This window comes from Puma concolor, chromosome C2 (assembly GCF_028749965.1).
Source record: "Puma concolor isolate L17-30 chromosome C2, mPumCon1.1.hap2, whole genome shotgun sequence".
Taxonomy (NCBI): domain Eukaryota; kingdom Metazoa; phylum Chordata; class Mammalia; order Carnivora; family Felidae; genus Puma; species Puma concolor.
The window spans coordinates 143707300-143733515 of NC_141675.1; the positions used below are offsets into that span (position 1 = coordinate 143707300).

Below are 26216 nucleotides of genomic sequence, written 5' to 3' on the forward strand. Positions count from 1 at the left end.
ACTTTGAGCTGTTCAGATCATAGCTGAAGGATGTTAGCCGAAATTCATATTACAGAAATAGCCAAGAAAAGCACTTAAAATGTTACTAACTAAATGTACACTAGCGGGTTGTGGTAGTTTCTCTCCAAATGTGGCTCCCAAAGAACCAGCCTTCTAGAACTTAAACTCTTGCACCGTCCCTTCCTAAAAAAATAATGAGTCAATTTTGTGCCTATATGTTGAAAAAGTTCATTGGTTTCCAATATTCAGATCTTAGGAATCCTGAGCCACCACCATGAAAAGCATCCAGTTATCCAGCTGAAAAGACTATGTGGCAATGCCTTAAGTCCATGTAGTGAGGGAGAGAGGTATAGTTGTCCCAGCATTTCAATTGAACCTTCCATGACCTCTACCCCAGGCACTATCTGACCATAGCTATATGAGAGACCCTAAGTAAAACCAAAAGAAAGATCCCATTGAAAAAAAATGGAAACTTAGCAAGAAAGAAACAACTTAAAATAGAAACAGAAATATAAAGAATACAAGCTGTTTGTGGAAATTAATTGCATTGATAGTCAAGAGATAGTAGAGAATTTTCTCACCCTGATAAAGTTTATCCCACCTCCAAAAAACAAAAACAAAAAAACCCAAAAAACTTATGGCTAATATTATTTAATGATGAAAGACAGAACCCAACTTGCTTAAGATCAGAGACAAGGCAATAATGTTCATTCTTACTATTTTTACTCAGCGCTGCACCAAAAGACCTGGCCAGTAGAATAAGGTAAAAATAATTAAACAAATAAAAGCAATACATATCTGTTTGCAAATGGTAAGTGTGTATGTAGAAAATCCTAAATAATCTACAAAACATCTCTTGCAACTCATAAGTAAATTTAGCAAGATTGCAGGGTACATGGTCAAGATAATAAATCCTGCTATTTGCCACAATATGGATGTACTTTGAAGACATTACGCTAAGTGAAATAAGCCAAACACAGAAGAATAAATACCACATGATTCTGCTTACGTTAGGTATCTAGAATAGCCAAACTCATAGAAGCAGAGAGTAGAACAGTGGTTGCCAGAGTGTTGGGGGAGGAGAAAATGATGAATTATTTTTCAATAGAAATAAAGTTTTTGCTATGTAACATAGATAAGTCCTAGAGATCTGCTGTAAAACATAGTCCCTATAATTAATTATATAGTATTGTACACCTTAAAATATATTAAGGGGCACCTGGGTGGCTCAGTTAGGCAACCAACTTCAGCTCAGGTCATGATCACACAGTTCATGGCTTCAAGCCCCACAATGGGCTCTGTGTTGACAGTTCAGAGTCTGGAGCCTGTTTCAGATTCTATGTCTCACTCTCTCTTCTTTCTCTCTGCCCCTCCTCCACTTGCACTCTGTGTCTGTCTCTCAAAAGTAAATAAACATTAGAAAAATTTTAAATATATTAAAAGGATATATCTCATTTTAAATGTTGTTACAGGAAAGAAAGGAAAGAAAGAAAGAAAGAAAGAAAGAAAGAAAGAAAGAAAAGAAGGAAGAAAAAGACGGGGTACCTGGGTGGCTTAGTTGGTTAAGCATCTGACTTAGGCTCAGGTCATGATCTCACAGCTTGTGAGTTTGAGCCCCAAGTGGGGCTCTGTGCTGACAGCTCAGAGCCTGGAGACTCTTCAGATTCTGTGTCTTTCTCTCTCTCTCTCTCTCTCTCTCTCTCTCTGCCCCTCCCCCACTCATGCTATGTCTCTCTCTGTCTCTCAAAAATAAACATTAAAAATTTTTTTTAAAAAAGAAAGGAAGAAAAAGAGAAAGAAGAGAAAGTAAAAGAAAGAAGGGAAGGAAGGAAAGGAGGTAGGGAGAAAAAAAGACAAGACAAGACAAAAGTACAGAAGGAAACTTTGGAGGTGATAGATATGTTTAGTATGGCATCCCAGGTGTATGCATACATTCAGACTCATCGAGATATGTACTTTTAATGTGTGCAATTTTTATATCATTTATACCTCATTAAAACTAAAAGGCTAGTCTGTATGTATTCAGTTGCATATTCTTTTGAGCAGCGTCTTTTTTTTTCTCCATGGTCATCATTTAACAATGGTAATTCTAGAAAAGGAAAAGAAGGCATGTTAATCTCACTATATCATTTTCTATGTATTTTTGCAGATAGTTTAGCTTTTACTATAAATTATATAATATAATATGAAATTTTACTTAGCAATTTAATTATGATATTTTCTTCATTGTGAAATAACTGAATAAGCACTGAAAAGGAATTTATAAAGAACTTTCAAAACTTAATGATAGAGCAAATCATGCAGTTTAAAAATTGTTCAAAAATATGAGCAGATATTTCACAAAAGAAAATATGCATAAAGAAAAATAAATAAATGTAGAGATGCACGATATCATTGATCATCAGGAAAGCAGAAATTTCTGTATAACTACAGTGAGATATTACCATGCAATGGCCTAAAATAAAAGGACTAATAACATCAAGTGTTAGAGAGAATGTGGGGCACCAGGAACTCTCATACATTGCTGGTGAAAACGTATAATGGAATAACTATTTTGGAAAAGAAATTGTTTATAATCCTGCAATTAATCCTAGTTGGAAAGGAAAAGGAATGACTTATTGAAGCTCGAAAGGATGCAGATAAATCTCAAAAGCATTATACTGAGCAAACAAATTCGAATACAAAAAAAAGCATATATTATATGATTCCACGCATATGATCTAATAGTGGCAGAAATTAGATCAACAGTTGACTGGGTTGAGGAGTGGGGAAGATTGCAAAAGACCACAAAGGAAGATTCTGGGGACATAGAAATATTCTATTTCTCGATTGCGGGGATTACATTGATACGTACATTTAGCAAAACTCATCAAACTGCACTCTTAATAGGATGCATTTACCTATATGTGAATTATACCTCAATAATGTTGAATTAAAAAATAATACCATAAAAAGATACCACAGACAAAAACTAGAATGGCTGATTTTAAGAAGATCAACCGTAGGTAAATAGATCATAAGTCTTTTCTGTGAGAGAGGATGTTTAGCAACTGAAAATCCTATATATTTCTTTTTTTTTTCAACGTATGAAGTTTATTGTCAAATTGGTTTCCATACAACACCCAGTGCTCATCCCAAAAGGTGCCCTCCTCAATACCCATCACCCACCCTCCCCTCCCTCCCACCCCCTATCAACCCTCAGTTTGTTCTCAGTTTTTAAGAGTCTCTTATGCTTTGGCTCTCTCCCACTGGAACCTCCTTTTTTTTTTCCTTCCCCTCCCCCATGGGTTTCTGTTAAGTTTCTCAGGATCCACCTAAGAGTGAAAACATATGGTATCTGTCTTTCTCTAGCCAAATTATGGAAAGAGCCTAAATGTCCATCAACTGATGAATGGATGAAGAAATTGTGGTTTATATACACAATGGAGTACTACGTGGCAATGAAAAAGAATGAAATATGGCCCTTTGTGGCAACGTGGATGGAACTGGAGAGTGTGATGCTAAGTGAAATCTTATATATTTCTGTTGGAAGCGGAAAATCATACATTCACTTTAGAAAACACTTTGACAGTTTTTAATAGAGTTAAAAAATACACATAAAATATGATGTAAAATCCCTTTTGAGGCATTTACTTAAGAGAAATAAAAGTGCACCCATCAAAAGCCCTGAACAAAAATGTTTATAGCATCCTTATCCTTAATATCTTCAAACTGGAAATTATTCCTCCATCAATACTCAAGAGAGGAGCACCTGGGTGGCTCAGTCAGTTAAGCATCTGACTCTTGGCTTCAGCTCAGGTTACGATCTCACAGTTTCATAGACTGGAGCGCCACATCGGGCTCTGAGCTGGCAGTGTGGACACTGCTTGGTATTCTCTCTCCACCCCCCCTTCGCTGTACCTCCTCAACTCGTGTTGTCTCTGTCTCTCTCAAACTAAGTACATACATTTTTTAAAAATAGCTGAAGAGATAAACAAGTTGTATATATTTCACATATTCATACAATGGAATATTAATTACAGAAAAGAACAAACTACTGATATGTACAATTGATTCATGTATGAAACTGAAAAAGCTATGCTGAGCAAAAGAAGCCAGACACAAAGTGGCACAAAATGAGTAATTGATTGCATCCTAATTCCAGAAGAGAAAAACTAATATTTCATAATAAAAATCATATCAAAGGCACACAAACCTGCATGTGGGTGTTTACAGCAGCTTTATGTGTTATTGCTAAAGGTTGGAAGCAACCAAAATGTCCTTCAGTGGGTGAATGAATAAATAAACTGTGGTAAATAAATTGCACAGAAAAGAAATGAGTTCTCAAGCCATGAAAATACATGGAGGAATGTCTTCCTTAAACGCATATTACTCAGCAAAAGAAGCCAATCTAAAAAGGCTATATATACTGTAGGATTCCAACTATATGACATTGTGGAAAAGGCAAAATTGGAGAAAAAGTTCAATGGTTGTGATGAATCTGTAGGGGAAAGAAAGATAATGAGATGGAACACAAAGGATTTTTAGGGCAGTGAAACTAGTCTCTATGATACCATAATGATGGATACATCTCCTTATACATTAGACAAAACCTATAGAAAGTAAAACCTGAAGAACAAACTCTAATGTAAACCATAGGTGATAATGATGTGTCCAAGTAGGTTTATCAGTTGAAATATACATGATAGTGGGGAAGGCTGTTCATGTTTGAGATCAAGGGATGTGTGGCAACTTTCTACTTTCTGCTCAATTATACTGTGAACTTAAATTTCTAAATAATAAAGTCTATATAAAAGGAAAATAAATACCAAGTTTGACTCATCTAGGGTATTTGTCTTTTATTGCAAAGAAAAATGAATAGACCTTCTGAAATGATGGAAATGTTCTAGCTATAACTTGATTGGGATAGTAGCAATATGAGTGTATATATTTTTCCAAACTCAAGCACTGTCTACTCAATATGGATGGATTTTGTTGTATATAAATTATGCCTCAATAAACGTGATTTGAAATACTTCTTAAAAATCATTTCGACAGAGGCGGCGTTGGGTAGACATGGTGGTTGGTGATTCAGAGAAAAAGGTATATATAGAAATAAGAATATGAAGTATTCAAGCTCCCCCAGTTAATGACTCTCCTTTACGCAAGCATTTTGGACTATGTCCTTGAAATGCCCTTCCACTTTGATTCTGGTGTTAGTCATGTGACTTTCTTTGGTCAACGATAGAATAGTCAGTGTGGTGCCTGCTGAAGCTTGCAGGGTATGTGTTCATTTCTGTTCTGAAACTCTTGCTTGACTGGGCTTGCTCATTCTTAAGTCACTGCCCTAAATAAGAAAACTTGTTTAGTCTAGAATACTGGATTGATGGAAGAGAGATACATAACAGCTATCTTTTCCCAATCACCCTAGATAAATTGCTTATAAATAATCCAACAGCCTCACATTACATGTGAGGACATATAGCTGAGATAAGAAGATTTTCCCAATGGAGCCCAACCTAAATAGTTGACCCACTATAATATGATTTCTAAATGATTCATAATATATAACTATTAAACATATTTTGACATTGTAATTTAAAGGAGCAGTCAAATGTTTAAAAAAGGATTTTCATATATATGTGAAATATATATATGAAATATATATAATATATTATACATAATATAATTATATATATAATTAGAAATTTAAGGTTAGAAAACTTCTAAACAAATTAATACACTATAATTCAAATTTTTGGTGATTTTTTTCTTTAACAGAAGCCAGCACTAGGTTGAGTCATTAATAATTCTTGTTTAAAGTATTTTCTTTCTGCTGTGAGATCCCATGACTTTCCAGGATCATTCACATCTACCATCCGTTTTCTTCCTTATTTCAAAGCAAAACTGTCATTTCTTATTTCTATCTGTATCTGTATCTGTATCTCTATCTCTCTCTATCTCTATCTCTATGTCTCCATCTCTCTGTCTCTGTTTCTCTGTCTCTCTCTCTCTCCCTGCCTCTGTTTCTCCTTCTCTTTTTCTCTCCCCCACTGCTCTCCTTTCTTTTCTGTTCCCTCTCCTTCTTTCTCTGTTGGTCAACTTGAAAATTTCAGTATAATTTCTGCAAACTAAAACACTAGGATGTAGTTCATTTTGCAAATCTACGTCATATTAAATGAATTATTTTAGAAAGAGCTCTGTGAGGTTTTAGTCTTTTAAAAAAAATGGTACTAGGATTCTGTGCCATGGATACTCTTTAATCTGATGAAAGAGGGATTAGGCAATCTCTTGTGAAAAAAAAAATTTTTATGGTAGTAATATTTTCCCTGAAGTTTTAGTTCCTAAAACTTAAGTGATGGATGTTAACTAAATTATCGTGATAATCATTTGTGATATATACATATATCATTATGCTGTACACCAAAAACTAATAATAAGTAAATTATATCTCAGTTTAATAAAAAAATACATTAGTTCAAAGGGCATGTGCAAGGGGGAAAATGATGAGTCAATACCAGCTGTGTTATGTTTCCCAGATTTAGCTAAACTTTATTATCCAGAACTATTAAGGAAACTATTCATATTCTTCATGCTGCAAATTGAATTGCTTATCATAAACCCCATTTTAACCTTTCAGAAGTAGAAGGGAAAAGTTAAAATTGTTGCTTTCTGATCATAATACTGGATAAAAGCATTATTATTATTAATTCATGGAGTGGTCATTGAGAAATCTTGTAATTAATTTTTATAGTAAACTACACCTTTGATAACTCACATATTTTCTGTTACTTCATGAATTAAATATCTACTCTTTTTGTTAACTTTATGATGCCTATTGTTTTAATCTCATCACCTCTAGAAATGTTGAAATTCTTATTCATCAATCTTAGTACTTGCTTATTACACTCAAACTTACATTTCCCACCTGGCCACTGTCCCTCCAAAAATAGAATATGATGAGAAACGGTTGCTTCTCTTGACTAAAATTGGGCATAATAGGTAATAAGTTATCCATTATCTACCTGTAAAACCAAAGCATGAATAACCACAAGCTATCTGAGAAGTGTGGATTCATACATCTTATGTTTGTAATAACAAAAGCAACTTTCAATCTGTACCTCCAAACACCCTTTGATCCACACATCCTCCAAATCAAATCAGTAAAATCCTCCCACTACGCTTTATTTTATTTTTACATTTATTTATTTGAGAGAGAGAGCGCACGCACACGCAAGCAGGAGAGAGGCAGAGAGAGAGGGAGAGAGAGAGAGAATCTTAAGAGGCTCGGTGTGGAGCCTGACGAGGGGCTTGCTTGATTCCTTGATCATGACCTGTGCCAAAATCAAGAGTCAGATGCTCAACCAACTGAGCCACCCAGGCACCCACCCCCATCCTCGCCCTGCTACACTTTAATATAAGGGTCAGCAAACTTTTTATGTAAAGGACCAGATAAATTTTCTGAGGCACATAATAGTCTCTGTCACATATTCTCCTTTGATTTTTTTCTTTAGTTTTTAAAACAACCCTTCAAAATGTTAAAACCACTACTAGTTCCTAAGGCATAAAAAAGCATAGAATACCCTTATGGTTTTAAATTTAATGATCAGTTCACTACCAGAAAGTTGTCCCCCTAAATACATAATTTTTAAATATTTTAATTTTTAATGTTTTGTTGAAGTATGGTCTACAGACTATATATCTTTTCTGGGCCTCTACCTCTGAAGTTAGAATGGGTGTATTCAGCTGCCGTACAGATAAACCCAAAATTGCAGGGTTTTTATTTGGACATCGGTTTAAGTTTCGCTAGTGTTAAGTTTTTATCAGCAGTTGGTGGGGGGATGGGGTGTGCCACAAAATCATTCAGGGCTCTAGGTTGAAGGAAACTCTATCATCTTCAACACATAGTTTGCAAATCCCGAGAACAAGCTGAATATTGACATATGATTAGCAGGCTTGGGTAAAGAGAGAGAATTGGTGGTGGGAAGTAGCTTCTTGTGAACCAAGGATGTAGGTCCACATTCTATTAGATGAGCTCAGTCATGTGACCACAACTGGCTGGATAGTGGAATCACACTGGGCACCTAAAAGAGAGAAACAAATTTGATAAATGGCCAGTATCTGACTCTTGTACATACAGACAAATAAGGCTCCTTTAACAGAAATTCAATTTTAAAGGAAATTTGCTACAAGTCGAACATTTTCTTAAACACAAGGACTCTTCAAGTAAATTAATTTAAATGACCTTTTCCTGATTTTATAATCTGGAGAAAGAAGAAAGAAAGAAAGAAAGAAAGAAAGAAAGAAAGAAAGAAAGAAAGAAAGAAAGAAAGAAAGAAAGAAAAGAAAAGGGAAGGAAGGAAGGAAGGAAGGAAGGAAGGAAGGAGGAAGGAAGAAGGAAGGAAGTTAACTTCTCATATTTGAGTCATAGTACCTTCCAGAAACGTAAACCAGATATTAATAAGCAGCCACATTAATAATTCAGTGAAGTGATAAAAGAGAGACTAAACAGCAAGATCATTTATGTGAGATATCCATGTATAATTAATGATCTTTATATTCATGTGGAATAATGCTTATTCATGTCTGATGGGCAAGGTTTAATTCATCCAAGACTGAGCCCTTCCCCTTGGCCTGTCAGAAAAAACAGTTGCTGTCTCACAAACCTTCATATAAACCAAATTTGACACTGTGATTAAGGCGTTCAATTCTTAATCATCCGAAAGGCATGGATCCTAATCCAGAGAATGGGCTGGCAAGATAGGACAGGAGCAAAGTTTCTGTCCTATCAAGTGGCTAATGGAGAGGTCAAGTTCTGAAATCTTGCAGCTCAGAAGCCCCACGGTCATGAGGCCAGGACTCTTCTCCGAGGACTGATAGCCTTCCCTGCTAGACCTTGTGTCGCTCTGAAATAAATAAGCGACTCATGAGTTTTCCCCAGTGAATGCGGCACCGACATCCAGGAGGAAGGTGCCACTTAACCATCGCCCTGATTTGCATGGCAATGTTATTTTTCCTTATGTACTTTTAAGTTTTGTTTACTTTACAGGGTAAAGCTCACCTTAGGATTTATATTCCTTCCATTCATTTGTCTCCACTTTTTTCATCTTTATATTTTTAATCTTATCTTCTATGGAACTGGGAGTTTTTTAAAGGGAGAGTCAAGTATAGATGTTAGGAGAAAGGAAAAAAGAACCATGAAACTAAATATACCATAAATTTCTACTAATAAATAAGATATTTCATTAATTCCATTTTAGTGTTGTGCTGAAGCTATGCTACTCAGATGTTGCCATATTCATTCAACAACAACCTCCAATAGTATCTGAATTTTACCAGGACCACAAAGGGAGAAAGCATAGAGCACAAATATGTCAGGGTGTTTAATAAATTATCCAAACATGTTTATGTTTGAGTCTAGGTTGTTTTATAGGAAATTGTTGGATCACCTATTTATAAGGAATAAGCTTCTTTATAGTTTTCATTCCACAGCTAAACCTTCACAGAACAGGGACATTTCCAATTCTTTGATCTTTCCAGGAAAGATACAGTGCAAATATAGTGATTCTCAAACTAGTTACTGAAAGATTAAAGATTGGTAACTTACTTAAATATTACCAAAAAATCGTGTAAATATGTAGTATGCATAAGTTGTTTTTATCATATACATAGAATTTTTAAAAAATGCATCTTAAGACCTTGGGTGGAAATGCATTTACATTAGGTGTCCTTTTAAATAAATTTTTTTCAGGGGGCGCCTGGGTGGCTCAGTTGGTTAAGCAACCCACCTGGGCTCAGGTCATTATCTCACGGTTTGTGAGTTCCAGCCCCGCGTGGGGCTCTGTGCTGACAGCTCTGACCTGGAGCCTGCTTCGGATTCTGTGTCTCCTTCTCTCTCTGCCCCTACCCCACTTGTGCTCTGTCTCTCTCTATCTATCAAAAATAAGTAAGTCTAGAAAAAATTAAATTATTTCAGGCATGTAAATTATTACATTAAGGGGTTCACTCATTCAATCTTTATGTTATTGTCAATTTTTTTATTGCTCTACCTTTCTTTGAGTGTTATAGAGAGACAACTTGTAAGCTATTTTCCAAGCGGCAATATCCAACATCTCGGCTGGCTTTGATGTTGGCACAGGGTTTGTTACATGGTCATTCTGCTCTTACACGTCCAGCTGGCTTCAAGTCTTCTGAAACATCAGTTTTCATGACTAAACGTTGATTAAAATAATATCAAGGTTTTAACTATAATATTGGAGAATTAACTTGTAACTATTTTAACATAAAAGGATTTATTTTGGTGTCAACGATGGGGGTCAGGTAGCTGTATCTTATTCTACTGATAGTGGAGACCAATCTTAAACAAACGTAGGAGATAAAAAAAAATCCACTCTCCATTGTGATCCTTCATGTCACAATAGAAGGCACAACTAGGGAAGGGATTTAATAGAAAAACAGCACAGAATGGCACTGGAGTGTTTTGTTTTGTTTTAAGTTTTCTTTAAATTCCCCAGTTAGTTAACCTACAGTGTAATATTAGTTTCAGGTGTACAATACAATGATTCAACACTTTCATACAACATCCAGTGCTCATCACGACAAGTACACTCCTTAATTCCCATCACCTATTTCACCCATTCCCACCACTCACCTACCCTCTGGTAGGTTACCTCTGGTAACCATCAGCTTGTTCTCCATAGTTAAGAATCTGTTTTAGGGGGTGCTGTGTTGGCTCAGTCAGTTAAGCAACTAACTTGATTTTGGCTCAGGTCCACATTAGGCATGGAGCCTGCTTGGGATTCTCTCTCTCCCTCTCCCTGTGCCCTTCCCCCAACTCTCTCTCTCTCTCTCTCTCTCTCTCTCTCTCTCTCTGTCTCAAAAAAAGAGTCTGTTTCTTGGTTTGTCTCTGTTCTTTTTTTTAATGTTTTGATCTAATTGTTTTGTAATGAAACAAGAAAAAATTATAACTGTTAAGAATGTATATTTCTAGGTTTGCACTAAAAAAACAAATGATAGTTACTTATATGCAGCAACATTATTTGTTTTCTAGCCAGAAATTCATGACTGATCCTAAGAATCCTTCTTCCTGACATTGACATATCCAGCTCTGGAGCCTCAGTTTTATTTAACATTTGAAGGCATTTTTTTTTAGAATTGTTATTATTTACAACAATTGGAAGATTATTGATTTAAACTTTTATCTCAGAAGAAAAATGAATCATGCTAAGCTTTGTCTAATTTGCAAAGAAGGAAAGGGATGAGAAAATTATAATAAATGTAACTTTCTAGTTCTTTTATGATTGGAAGAGTTATTTTTTGTAACCAATAATTTCATAGAGTTCTACCTATCAGTTTAATAGACTCCATACTTAATAAATATCATGAGATATTATATTTAAAATAATTCTGTTGCTAATGTTTCTTACCTGTCACATTTGGTTAGAGCAAGTCTACATTATACTTCACCATAAAACAATGATTAATAAGCCACAAATATCACTAATATCCTGTATTTAAAGTCCTAATTTAAAGAAATAGAAGATTTCCACAATGACTTTATGATTGAAAATGAATTCTAGTTGCAAATTACAAGGGAAACATGTTTATTTGAATGAATGGTTAATTTCTATTATGATTAATTCACCTGTAAGTGCATTTAGAAGTGAAATTGGAATTACTAAGAGCAGAATATTAAAATATAACCCAACTATATGTGATACAATGCATTGATTATAAATATATCAATACATCATTTTCTCTCAGAAGTCACAAGAAATCTTTGCATATCACTGAATTATATTTTGTTTCTAAGTGCTGGAGGTTGTAAACAAAATCTGTCCTATTCAGATTACTACCGTAGTCTTTCTTCCCCTGAAGATATTAGATATATACAATATGGAGTACACATATACTGAAATGCCTTCTTCATTCAAAATAGGCTACACAAACTTCAACTTTTGAAGTGTGTTTCATGTAATTCACTCCTTAAGGTCTATTGAAATATGATATTTGCCCTTCTGGTAAGTACACTAAACCCCTGTACTTCATAGCATTTTTTTTCCCTTTTATATGTCAATTCTTAACAACTGTCCCTTAATCTGTCCCTCCTACCCTATCCTGTTCTGAAAAATTAAAATAAAAACTATATTGGTTCAATGAATAGTCTAATTTTATACGCTAAGACCTAGAGACTAAGGGAGTCTCCAGTCTTTCTTCACAGACTAACACAAGATAATGAAAGAATCTGGAAACTTGTCACTAACTAGTTCTATGATCGTGGCAAAGTCATTTACTCTATCTGTCCTTGGTTCCTTGTTTGTAAAATGAGGAAGTTTAACTAACAATCTCTTCAAAGTCCCACCTTAGACATAAATTTCTATGGTGTAAACCTCAATCAGAATTAATACATATTTTTTAAACTTAAAAAAAGAGGGTGCCTGGGTGGCTCAGACTATTAAGCATCTGACTTTTTTTTTAGTTAGTTAATATACAGTACAATATTGGTTTCAGAAATAGAATTCAGTGATTCATCATTTAGATACAATACCCAGTGCTCATCACAAGTGCCCTTCTTAATACTTATCACTCATCTAACCCAACTATATTATTATAAGTTAAACACTGGACTCTTGATTTTGGCTCTGGTCATGATCTCACAGTTGTGAGATCAAGCCCTGCCTTGAGCTCAGCACTGAGCATGGAGGCTACTTGGGATTTTCTCTCTCTCTCCCTCTGCCCCTCCAGCTTTCACACTCTCTGTCTCTCTCAAAATAAATAAAGAACTTTAAAAAATACATATTTTTGAAATGATGAATGGAATGGAGATGGAAAGTAATAATTTGGATGGTTTGCTAATTGATGTAAGCTAAAAATAAATCTTAAAAAGCATCACACATCTTTTATTTAATTAATTTATTTATTTGAGAGAGAGAGAGACAGGGAGAGAGAGAGCAGGGAGGAGGGGCAGAGAGATGGGGAGAGAGAGAATCCCAAGCAGTCTCCTGCAATGACAGTGCAAAGCCTGAGGCAGGGCTTGATCTCACAAACCTGTGAGATCATGACCTGAGCCGAAATCAAGAGGTGGACACTTAACCGACTGAGCTACCCAGGAGCCCCAAAAGCATCACACATCTTAAGTGTCCATATGACAATAGTCGCTATTATAAGTTGCTTTGCTATTTAGATTGAAGGATTTACCTATGCCAATTCACTTGTGCTGAAACTCTGTTTATACTCCCAAATGTAGCACATCCAGTGACAGAAAAATGTTGCTCACTAATTGAACTACCCAAACCTTATGCAGATTTTTGCCAAAGTAGCACTTTTAAAAGTAATTGATCCACCCCTACTGAATGTTTTTTCAAAAAGTCACTTCCCTTGGATTACAAGCAACAACCAACCAGTGGAAATTTTTACAAAACTCTTGGCTTTCTGTATTAACCTAAGAGCAGATGGATATTTCCCCACTACACATGAAACAAATTGTTTCTCTTTGGATAGGTTTTCCCACTAAACAAACTTTTGTCATTGAAATCTATGTTTAGATTTGGGATGTTGGGACATCACCAAGTTAAATAGATGTTTGCTTAAATGTCTGTTTTATTTTGCTGATTCAGAAACATGTTAATTGTTCTGTGAATTCAGTGATTATATCAATTATTATCTAAATAATTACTTTGTCAAAGGGTGGTACTTCTAACGTTTGATTTCTTTGGCTCTTTATATAAGACTTCAATCTTATATAAATTACTTAAACTATAATACATTTATTTTCCCTGAATACAAATGAAGCATTTTCAATTTGTGTGTGTGTGTGTGTGTATGTGTGTGTGTGTGTGTGTGTGTGACAATCACATTTTGCTCAAATTTGTCCACAGAGAAGCTCAAGACCAGCAAAACCCATAACTGTTGCTTAATGGAAAATTTAAAAAATAAAGGATTTTTCAAAAGTTCATACCTATATTTATTTTGGGCAACTTGCCCCTTCTCAATCTCAGTTCCCTGTGTGTAAAATGATGAGTTTGCATTAAATGATTTCCAAAGTCTTTCCAACCCTGAATTACTAGGACTCTATGACCCCATTTACAAGCCTTCCTCAGCTAATTTACCACAGATGTACTCTTGTCCAATATCAATGCCAATAAACATTGAGAAACAGCTAATAAGAAGCTAAATGTTTTTGATGGTGCAAACAGATATTGATATAAATGAAAGCACAGTCTAGTTCTCATTAGATAGAACTGGATTTCTTCAGTCATTCTTTGTGGTACTTACCACATATAAGGTTGGTTTTCCCCCTAACTTCAGTGTATTATCCTGGGATCTTTTCCATCCTCACTTTATTCTTCATCTTCTTTATACTCTATAGATCCCAAGGGATTGAGTTGAGCAAAGCATTAGTTGTTTTCCAAGCCTCATCTTATCCTTCTCCTCACCCAATTGTTCACATGCCCCATGTATGGCCGTAAAGTGTACATTTCTGAAGGATCAATATGGTTACAGATTAAGAATAAAAGGACCTGTGGAAAATACTGGTTTTTGTTTACAGCACACTAATCGCATCCTCTCTCTTATTAATAGACCTCATCAGACAACAATATTCCCAGCTTCAGAAAATGAATCTAAGTCAATCAAGATAATTCTGTTTTTCAAAGAACTATTAAATTTGCCAATTTTCCTTGCTCTCTGACCAATTCTGGACTCTAAGAATGAAAGGAAGTCAGCTGGAGGACTTTAAGTTTTCTGATCAAGGAGACCATGACCATTGGTACCATCCACTTCTCCCTTTTCCTTATCTTGAAGGCTAGGGTTGGAGTTGCCATCGTGCCATCATGAAGAAAGACCAAGAGGAACAGATCGAGAAAAGGACCAAGAAAAGACTAAGAGAAGCATGCCGAAGTCCTAACATTATTAAATGGCTGAACCAAAACCACAACAATCATAGATGTCTAGTCTTCTCATATGAGAGAAAAATCAAAATGTTCATTTGTGGCAAATACGCTGATGGGCTGCCTGGATTACCGCTCCCCCCACCCCCCCCACACACATACACCGCCCCTTCAGGATTAAAGGACTTAATCTCCCAGCCACTAGGAAAGTTATGGATTGTCATCTCTCTGCTGTCAATCCCTTTTCCAGAATTGTTTCAGCTAAAGAATGCCTCCTGACCTGAGGATATGTCCTCTTCTGGGGGGACTCATATTCAATGACTGGTTGATGTGCGGTGCAAACACCTCAACACAAGATAACCATCTCTAAGAGCCATCTTATCTTTGGCACTTACCGTAGCATGGCTGGGGTCTTGTTATAAAGAAACTTTAGCCCAACTATCCTTCCAGAGTCTTGCTTCCTTCACATCCCCTAGGATGATATTTCTGAACATATTTCCTCTAAAAAGTTCTGATGCTAACCTCTTTCCCCAGTTTGCTTCTGACAAAACCAAATTACAATATATGCTTAATCCACTGTTAGACTGTATGTTTTTTGTGGCCAAAATTGTTCCTAATTTATACATGAAGGCATGAGACAATTGGGAGACTAGTAAAGTCTAGTAAAGAAGAGACTAGTAAAGAAACCACGGGGTAAAACTGTTTTAGACCCCAATAAAAGAGACTCTGTAAGTATAATAAAAAATGTGTGACTTTTCATGGGTTAGGGTTCAAATCCAAGCTTGGTTCCTTAACCAACCATACAAATTTAAGCAAAACATTTAAGCCTCTTTAAAGTTCATTTTCCTCTAATGTTAAGTGTAATAATAATGTATTTCTTCCTAATTTTTTTAGTGAATAATAAAAAGGTAACAGATGTAAAGCATACAGCATGTATAATCATCCCTTGACCATCTTTGGTGAGGCTTTAACAAAGTAGCACATGAATAATAGCTAACACATAAAGTCTCCACTCTATAAACATAGTTATTATTATTACATTAACTTAAGAATTGTGTTCGTGAAAGGAAACTGGTCTAAAATTATAATTCCAGATGTGAGCACCCAAACACCTATCTTGCACAACTAACTTTTGGCATTTATTAATCTCTTCTTTCAATTTTGTTTTAAAATACGTGTGTGGTCCAAGGTCCACACTGGCGTTTACAGAAGTGGCATGAGTGGGGAGATCTGGAGAATGGGAATTATGGGTGCACATTGAGTCCTGTCTCTGAGAACCCTCAGAGGGGACCCAGTGGAGCACAGCTTAGCCTTGGACCCAAAACGCAAAAATCCTTTAGATGGGGTGCCCATGCCACTCTTACCCAAGATCTGGACCTAAGACCTTTATGTGGACACTTCTGTGCCAATTTTGACAGGCACTTTTTCCTTTATGCATGGGGGTTTGGGGGCAGGCATTTGCTCCTCACATTGGGCATGCTACTTCTACATCTGAAACTTTGGGGCATATAGTATATACTCAGTAACTATTTACTGATCCTGAAACATCATATCAACTCTATGCCTTTAACAGTAAAGAATTAATTCTTCCTCTGAGTTAGTCAGAAAGACTGCTTAGCCAAAAGATCAATAATTATCTTTCATTCTTTACATTTAAAAAAAAAGTAAGTCAGTGTTTCAGGAAGGTCGTCTCTTAGAACAAAGGGAAAGAAATGTTGGAAATGTTACTATAGAAGGACCATTGATAAAGTGAGGCTTGTTCATGGTAATTAACATACCTCAGCCACTATACAATTTGTTCATGAACAAAGACTTTCTTCTCTTAAGAAATTCATGGTCTGGTGGGAAAGTTAATGGTTAAAGTCAATGTGGTGAGAGCCCCTGAGGAAGTACATTGGCTTGCCACCATCGGAATTTGGATACAGGTGGGCAGACTGCCAAGATAGGTATATCAAGGTTCAGTTTCTATTAAGAGCCACAAGTCCCCAGGGAACAACAATTACTGGGCAGATCACTATTGTAGTTAGGTTCCAGCTCTACATTTCTAGAAGAGGTTGCAAACTGGCAACTTGCAAGCTGAACCTGGCTCACAGATATGTTTTATTTGGCTCCTAAACTGTTTCTTTCTTTTTTTTAAAAAATGTTACCAACATTTAAAACTGGGAAATTTCACATAAAAATCCAGATTTCTGGCTTCTGTTAAAAAAAATTGAAAATACCTGGCAACACTGGGCTTACGTGCCTGCGTGATAATTGGCTAGATACTTATGATGGCTTTCCAACAAGAAAGGAATGCGGCCTTCTGTTTAACACAGTCCCTACCACTCTCTAATATTCTCCACTTCTGAACATGAGTGTCACTGGACGTTTATCACTATACCTGTAGTTTTAAAGAGTAAAGAAATATTTCTTTGTACACATCTACATCTTTAGCAAAAACAAGATAAAACAGATTTTAAAAATGAGACCATTTCTTGGGACACCTGGGTGGCTCAGTTGGTTGAGTGTCCAACTCTTGATTTTTGCTTGGTCATGATCTCACAGTCGAGGGGTTGAATCTGACTTGGGCTCCATGCTCATAGCATGGAAACTACTTTGGATTCTCTTTGTCCTCTCTCTGCCCCTCCCTCTGCTTGTGTGCATGCACTCCTTCTCTCTCTCAAAATAAATAAACATTTTAAAGTAAATAAATAGAAATAAAATAAAACAGAATGAAAATGAAAGTATTTCTTTTTAGAGGTGAAGAATAATCATATGTATTTAATTCTGTTTAATTTACAGTATCTGCCTGGCCCTAAATTAAGGGAAAAATCCTCAGTACTCTGGGGGTTTCATAAAATGTTAGAAGAAGTCATTGAGAGGATGCGACTCCAGTTGACCCATGAGCTGAACCCCTTCCCCTGTCCTTGGAATGTGCATTCCACTTGCTTTCCCCACCCTTCAGAGGCTGCCCCAAGGACACAGGACGTAGCGACAAGAAGTCCTAGACGGAATATGTGACTGAACCCAGTTAAGGCCTCTATAAAAATATTTAAGATTCTCACAGGCAGGTGTGGAAATCTACTTGTCTTACAGTCCCCCAAGATAAGTCTCAAGGGTAAGTTCTATTGCTTATTAAACCTGCCACCTAGTGATCTGGGATGGCCTTGCCTCTTTCTTCGGTCTCTTTCTGCCTTCTGGGTACATGAGCCAGTTTCGGATTTCACCCAAGAAGCTCTCAAGGAGGTTGAGGACCAAAGAAATATTAATTTGATGAAAAGACAGCCCTTCCCCTAACCACATAATACAGGTACAGTATTGCATGCCATAATGTATATAATATGTACTATTATAAATTATACACCGCATAACTTGGGATGGTATGTGGCAATATCCTAAGACCTCAACCACTCAGATAAATGGATACATTTGAAGAGTAAAAGACCTAAAACCAAACCATTTCTCCCACCACATAAATCATGCAGATATTGAGGGAGGTTTTCTGTTCTCTATAGAAAGAAATGAATGTCTATATTTTAAAGCCCTGTAAGAATATTGACACCTTTCCAACAGCTTAGAACACCTACACAAAATATTACAGATCTGTATTTCCAAAACGCATCCATCAGAGTCTTTCATGATATCATCTGATAGTGATTTTAAAGGACAAGTCCCAGGACTTTATACTTGACCTTGTTCTGCTCAATTGTTGCTGTTGTGGTTTTAAATCAATAGTTAATGAAGACAGTGATAAACTGCTTAACATGTTTACATATGGCAGCATTTGGAAGAAAGAATGTCTTCAAGCTAGGCTTCAGGTTCACTATCCAGATCTAGAGTGTTACCCACACTGGAAATCTATTTACTTTCCTCACCTCCTGATAGGGTTGGCCAATTCGATGTTCCTACCTAGAATTTTGACTCTGAAACAGGGAACAAGACACTATGAGCAAGAAATTATTCATAATGCCAGTGCTGCCAGCATTGAAAATCTTGTGGAAAAGGTCCTTGTACAACAATATAAAAGAAGGGTCTGACCTAGATTCTTTTGATTCCTGACCATTTTATGACTCTGGTTCCCCACCCTCATACCAATTCTGTGCACTTCTTCATGTGATTCTAAGAAAGAACTTTGCTGCAGAAGTTAACCAGAGACAATTTCTGTTGCTTGTAGGCAGTAAGTTGATTCAGAAAAAAGAAAAATTAATGAGAGATGATCTTATGGAAGTTAATGCAAATGTATTTATTTAGAAGAAGTAAAATTGCAAGGGGTTGGCTTTGTGTCCATGAGTTTAATAAGTCACATGGTTACAATCAATCACAGGATCAAATAATGGGGCCCTAATATATATTTATCCTCATTAGCTGGACTCTTCTGCTAAAAGAAAAAGAAAGAAGAAATTTGGAGTTTCTCTAAACCTCTGTTAAGTATTTGAATGAGCATTATCAATTATTTCTCCTCTGATTTCTAGTTTTCAATATTTCATGCTATGTATTCTAATTGGTATGTTGGAATGTCAAACTTTTTCCTTTGCTATTTCTCAAATAGTAATGAGCCCCTGAACCAAGATTGCTCATTCACCCATTTAATTACCTATTTTCCATACTTTACTTTTCAATACTATGACTTCTTTCTAACTTTTGGGACTACCTTTAGTATACGTTAGGCGCAGCCTACAATTAATAATGTGCTTTGATAACAACTTCAAAAAACACTCAATCTAAGGCATTATAGTAATAATCAAAGTGTATTGAACGTTTAGAAAAATGAAATTAGTCAATGCTCTTTTGCTACAGTGAGTTAACTCAACTGTTCATGATGTGACCTCCTTTCTCATGAAAATAATTGTTTTCTCTGACAAATACAACATTACCATATTTTCACTGATTAAACCAAAAGTGAAGTCCCTAAAATTAATTATTCCTTCCTGTACCATCCCCATTTCTCAAGAACTCAATGTAATGGCACAAATGGTACCAATTTATTCTAAAATCTATATGAAAGGAGTACATACAGAAGAGTGGGAAAAACACAGGATTTGTGTTTTTGTTTTGCTCCTAACATCTTTCTTGACAGTGCACATGTCAGCAAATACAACTGAAATCTACATGTGACTCCATTTTCCTCTTCTGTGTAAGAGTGTTTGTGTGAATGTATAAAGATCAAATGAGATGATATGTTTTAAAAGGATTTATAAGCTAAAATATTTTATTTATACTTTATATTTTACTTACAGCCACACTTATAAATTTGAAAGTAATGACAAGTTATTATTTAAAACATGCACAGCATCTTGATGTTAGTAAAGTATTCTGACTTTCTTTTTTTTTTTTTTTTTTTTTTTTTAAATTTTTTTTTTTTTCAACGTTTATTTATTTTTGGGACAGAGAGAGACAGAGCATGAACGGGGGAGGGGCAGAGAGAGAGGGAGACACAGAATCGGAAACAGGCTCCAGGCTCTGAGCCATCAGCCCAGAGCCTGACGCGGGGCTCGAACTCGGGGACCGCGAGATCGTGACCTGGCTGAAGTCGGACGCTTAACCGACTGCGCCACCCAGGCGCCCCAAAGTATTCTGACTTTCTAAAAATTTTACTTCATAAAGGAAACTTCCCTCCTTAAACCATTCTTCTGTCATGTTTTGCAATATCATTCACAAATGGAATTGAGTGGCTACCATAAGAAAACACCATAAGAAATGTTAGGAATGCCTAAAATTCCTATATTTGGATATCTAATTGTATTAAGATAACTTGAGGGGTGCCTGCTCAGTCTGTTAAAAATCCAATCTTGATTTTGACCCAGGTCATGATCTCATGGTTTGTGAGATCGAGCCCTGTGTCAGGCTCTGCACTGATTGCCCAGAGCCTGCTTGGGATTCTCTCTCTCCCTCTATCTCTGTCCCTCCCCTGCTTGCATACATGTATGGTCTCTCTCAAAAGTAAATACATAAACTTTCAAAAAAAATTATATTTTTATTTTTTAATATATTTTATTGTCAAATTGGCTTACATACAACACCCAGTGCTCATCCCAACAAGTGTGCTCCTCAATGCCCATCATCCACTTTCCCCTCTCACCCACCTCCCATCAACCCTCAGTTTGTTCTCTGTATTTAAGAGTCTCTTATGGTTTGCCTCCCTCCCTCTCTGTTTGTAACTACTTTTTTTAAATTCTTTTAATGTTATTTATTTTTGAGAGAGAGACAGAGCCTGAGCAGGGGAAGAGCAGAGAGAGAGGGAGAGAGAGAGAATCCCAAGCAGACTTTGCACTGTCAGCACAGAGCTCCACATGGGATTCAATCTCATGAACCGTGAGATCATGACCTGAGCTGAGATCAAGAGTCAGATGCTTAACTGACTGAGCCACTCAGCACCCCAATTTTTTCCTTATTTTAAATTTTCTCCTGTCTTCAACTATTATCCTATGCCTGTCCTACCGTTGTATTTCAGGAGCAGATAATGTGTTTCTTGACTTTCACAGATCCACAGATGCGAAGGAGTTGTACTCCAGGATAGATTAAACTCAGAACCTCACCCATTCCTTATTTACATCATTCAGATGATGACACTTGGAACTTTTGAACTGATGAGACTTAAATAAAATTTGGGACATTTAATTGGTAGTCTAATGAGTTAGACTGTTGAGGACTTTGGGTCCTATGAGTGAAATTTATGTGGGGGACAGATGTAAATTTTAGGGGACAAAAAAGTGGACCATACTAGATAGAATAATGGGTCACCAGAGATGTCCATATTCTAGTTCCAGGAATTGATAAGTAGGTTACCTTCCATGACAAAAGGGATTTTTTAAATGTGATTAAGTTTTTAAAAACTTGAGACAAACAGATTATTATCCAGGTAGACCCAATGTAATCATGAGTTTTTATAAGCACCAAATCTCTCCAAGTCTTCCTGTTGTTGCAGATCCAGAGAGATGGTAGTATGAGAACAACTTGATCCACTGATGGCTTCAAAGATGGAAGCAGGTGCCATAAGCCAAGGGAAGTGACTGGTCTCTAGAAACTGGAAAAGGCCAGGAAAGATATTCTCCTCCTAGAGCTTCCAGAAGGAAATGCAGTCCTGTCAACACCTAGTAACTAGGTTGGATATTAGCCCAGTGAGCCATGTCTGTATTGGATTTCTGACCTATAGAACCATAAGGATCATGCAGAGCAAGAACTGTCTTGTCCATCTCTGAAGACTTAACTATATAGAGAGAAGTCTTGAATTACAAAGAAAAGTGCAATCCTCAATTTTAAAAGTTTGAAAAATGCTTGTAAAGATGGCATTTTAAATAAATAACTTTGTTACCTAGCCTGTATTTCCAGCTACTCATCCCAAATAGACCTTATATCCTAATCGCTAAAAAAACAAACAAAAAAAAATGCACTTTTCTCGACATGCCTTAGGTTCCATAATGTTGCTCAAGTTGTTGTTTATCTGGTGAGCCCCTCTACATCCTTCAACATGTCTTTCAAGAGTCAGCTCCCATAGACAGCCTTCCTGGGATCCCTCTTCCCACCCTTATTATCTATCTAAAAAGCTATCAGTCTTCCTCTATCTATGTATCTTCTCTGGTCTGAACACTTGTGTCCCCCAAGAATTCACATGCTGGAATCCTAATACCCATGACTATGCCGTTAGGAGCTGGTGACTTAGGGAGACAAGGTCATGAGGATGGAATCTTCGTGAATGGGATTAGCACTTTTGCAAAGGGTTCCCACAGAGTTCCCTAACCCTCATCTGACCATGCTGGTATCCTGTTCGCAGACTTCCAGCCTCCAGGACTCAATTTCTATTGTTTATAAGCTCCCCCCCCACCCCAGTCTGTGGTATTTTGTTATAGTAGATTGAAGGGACTAAAACAGAACCTTATCCTTCTTTTCTTTTTTTTTTTTTTTAATTAGTAGAAACTGCTGTGTGATAGCTCTGAGGTCCTACCAAGAAACCCCTTGAAACGCTACTAAAAAAATTGAAAAAAGATCTTAAGTAAATATAAATCACTGCCAGATAGTCATGGAAAACTTATGGTAGTTTGTCTATATTTTTTACGACAGCAAAAAAGTGTGATCAAAGGAGTATCTATGTGTGTGTGTTTGTGTGTGTGTGTGTGTGTGTGTGTGTGTGTGTGTGTGAGGTGTGCATACACAAGTGATTTTACAGAAAAATCACAAGATCATGAAAAATATTTTGACGTGATTAGAGAACTGGCTTAAGAAACAGTAAACCAAAGAGAGAATTCATCTTTGGATGAAAAAAATATAAACAAGATTCTCCAGGGATGGGTCCTATGGCCAATTTTGTGTCCCATTTTAATTACATGTCTTTTGGTGTCATTCAAAAATAAAATACTTGGTTATATAATATATAATTTGGCCCAGTCTGGTAATTTATCATGAAATCTTTCTTCATAGGGGTTGAACTGAAAAAAGCAACTCATACAAATTACTAACTATTTTTTGAACTAAACCAGAAGGGGTAAGATATTTAGCGGAAAATCTATTATTAAAGATATATTTATGTGTAGAAATGGATTTTTAATAATTTAATCATACTGATTTTCTACTTCATAAAGTTAATATAATAAATTATAGTAGTTGATATGAACTCAGCCATCTAATTGATTCTTTTTTTAATCATTCATTATGTACCAATTACAGCATTTGTGTTTCACAGATATTACTTATAGCTGAAAGAGTAATATCACATTTTTTAGTAATCTTGAATACCTCCATCTTTGCAAGCACAGGAATTAAATTGATTTTTATTCTTTAAAAGTTCTTATTGGCTTTCAGGATCTCTCTCACTTTTACAATGAGAGATGAATAGAATCTCAATTATGTTAGGTAGGGAAAGTTATTTGCCTGTAAATTTCAGTTATCAAATAGACTTATTATTAGGGAGAAGAAGATGATTTTTATTCTGGTTATCCTTTTCTGTACTACCAAAATCAGTGTCTGAAGTCAATTTCTGCCTCTACTATTGTAATGGCCAAGATGTCGCTGCACATTTTAATTCTCACTGTGAAGTACTTTTTGCATAGACATTTCTTAATAATGTATGTTTCAAGAATTTACCACAAAATCAGTAAGATAGGGGAAAAATATTTCAAAATATCTATTCATTCTTACACACAAGTTCAGATTGTTAAGCAGCTAAGAACTATTTATTTGTATAAAAGCAATGTATTTAATATAATTATATACTTAGTAATGTAGCCTCATAGATATTAAATATAGTAATAATATGAACTATGTCATTCAGTACTCCATGTTTTAGAAAATATTAAAACATTTCTTACATATGTTTTTCTTGAAATTTTCCACAATTCAAGTTTGGGCAAATGTATAGACACATTTCATGTTTTCCACAAACATTTTCAAATGCTAAATGGTAAATCCAAAGACAAAGAACATATACAGGAAATGTATCAAATTATTTGTCAATGATCTATGTCAGTTCTTCTGTGATAAACTGAGAATGTCAGTAACCCTTAGATCAAGGCCATATATTTCTTTAGTAATTAATTCAAATAGAACCATAGCGGGGCGCCTGGGTGGCTCAGTTGGTTGGGCGACCAACTGTGGCTCAGGTCATGATCTCACAGTTTGTGAGTTCCAGCCCTGCATCGGGTTCTGTGCTGACAGCTCAGAGCCTGGAGCCTGCTTCTGATTCTGTGTCTCCCCCTCTCTCTACACCTCCCCTGCTCACGCTCTGTCTCTCCATCTCTCAATAATAAATAAACGTTAAAAAAAAAATAGAACCATAGCAACACTAAATTTTGTGTTGTAGTAAATATATTTCTTTTAAATTTAATTTTGTCAGCATGCAGTGCAATTGATTATTAATTAATTATTAATTAATTGGTTCTTAATTATTAATTATTTTTATACATCTTATCCTTTTCCCATTCTTCCATTGTATCTATGAGTTCTACAAGCTTTTATGTTTGTGATTAAAAATCAAAACATCATTTTTTTAAAGTTTTTATTTCTTTATTTTGAAAGACAGCATGAAAATATGCAGGAAGGGCAGAGAAAGAAGGGGAGACAGATAATCCCAAGCAGGCACACTGTCAGCACAGAGCTGGATGTGGGGCTCAAACTCATGAACTGTGAGCCAAAACCAAGAGTCGAACACTTAGCCAACTAGGCCACCCAGGCACCCCAAAACATCATTTAAAGAGTGGCATAGTAAGTAGAAGTGTATACAAGCACTTCTAATAAGTGTTTTTTAATTATTAGATAATTTTTATTTTAAGTTTTTTTTCTATTAATGCAAATGTAAAGGAAAAAATCATCATTTAGGAAACTGTCATAAGCCAGGTATCTTTCTCCCATTGCATTCAATTTTTTTTTGCATCACAATGTGAGTAGTTATTATAATTCCTATTGTATAGAAGGGAGCTCTAGCCTGTAAAATGTCAGTTGTCTTGCCCCAAAATGAGAGAGTCCAGAAGATAATGTGGCTGGAAACTGGTGCTCAGTCAGATCTCTGCGAAGTCTAGGTTCATAGGTTTTTAATATGTTACGTTTAGTGAACTGATGGAGTGTTTCAGAGGCAGACTTAATCTCCTATCTTTGTGTCTTCCCCAAACAGGTGGGCTATGCTTTTTTTTATATTTCATACAACATAGTATGCTTCCATATTAAAATGATAAAACTGACTCCAGAAAATGAAGTCTAGCTACATTTAAATTGCTATATCATAACATCAGACATCTTGAAGCTAACAATGACTAATGCCAGATGTGACAATGATGCTAATTGTGGGATCACAACACTGTTGCCTTTGTGTAGTCTTTAACCATATAGTTCAAACAAGGAGGATTCTAGGGGCACCTGGGTGGCTCAGTTGGTTACACATCAGACTTTGGCTCAGGTCATGATCTCAGTTTGTGGGTTCGAGACCCGCGTTGGACTCTGTGTTGACAGCTCAGAGCTTGGAGCCTTCTTCGTATTCTGTGTCTCCCTCTCTCACTGCCTCTCCCCTTCTCATGCTCTGTCTCTCTGTCTCTCAAAAATAAATAAACCAAGGGGGATTCTAGAATCTTGGGAGTAGGAAGGGAGTTTGGAGGCATCCATTTCAATCTGTATAAATCTATTGATAGGAAGTACCAAAATCTGGATATTTGCTTTTCAAATCTCTGACATAGTTATTCATTAGGGGCTGTTTTGTGTAAAGAGGGATGATGTGAACATCTGGAAGTAAGATGAACATCACAGCATGATGTGGGGGCATATCTTTTGGCATTAAAAACTTATATCAGCTCCAGAAGGAACTTTGTTCCAAAGAGTATTATTTGGGAAGAGAGTTTCCAATAACAAAAAAAAAAAAAAAATTATGGACATACAACTATTAAATTTAAA

At 36.0% G+C, this 26216-nt stretch overlaps 2 long non-coding RNA genes across 2 annotated transcripts in view; both read right to left on the minus strand.

Moving 5' to 3' along the window:
- Nucleotides 1–26216, minus strand: part of LOC147577569 (uncharacterized) — a 137845-nt gene that overhangs the window by 37041 nt on the left and 74588 nt on the right. The window lies entirely within an intron of this gene.
- LOC147577570 (uncharacterized) overlaps nucleotides 7213–26216 on the minus strand; it is a 43431-nt gene continuing 24427 nt past the window's right edge. The window contains exon 3 of the long non-coding RNA XR_015255861.1: nucleotides 7213–8063. This is a non-coding gene — a long non-coding RNA (uncharacterized LOC147577570). The remainder of the gene's footprint in view (nucleotides 8064–26216) is intronic.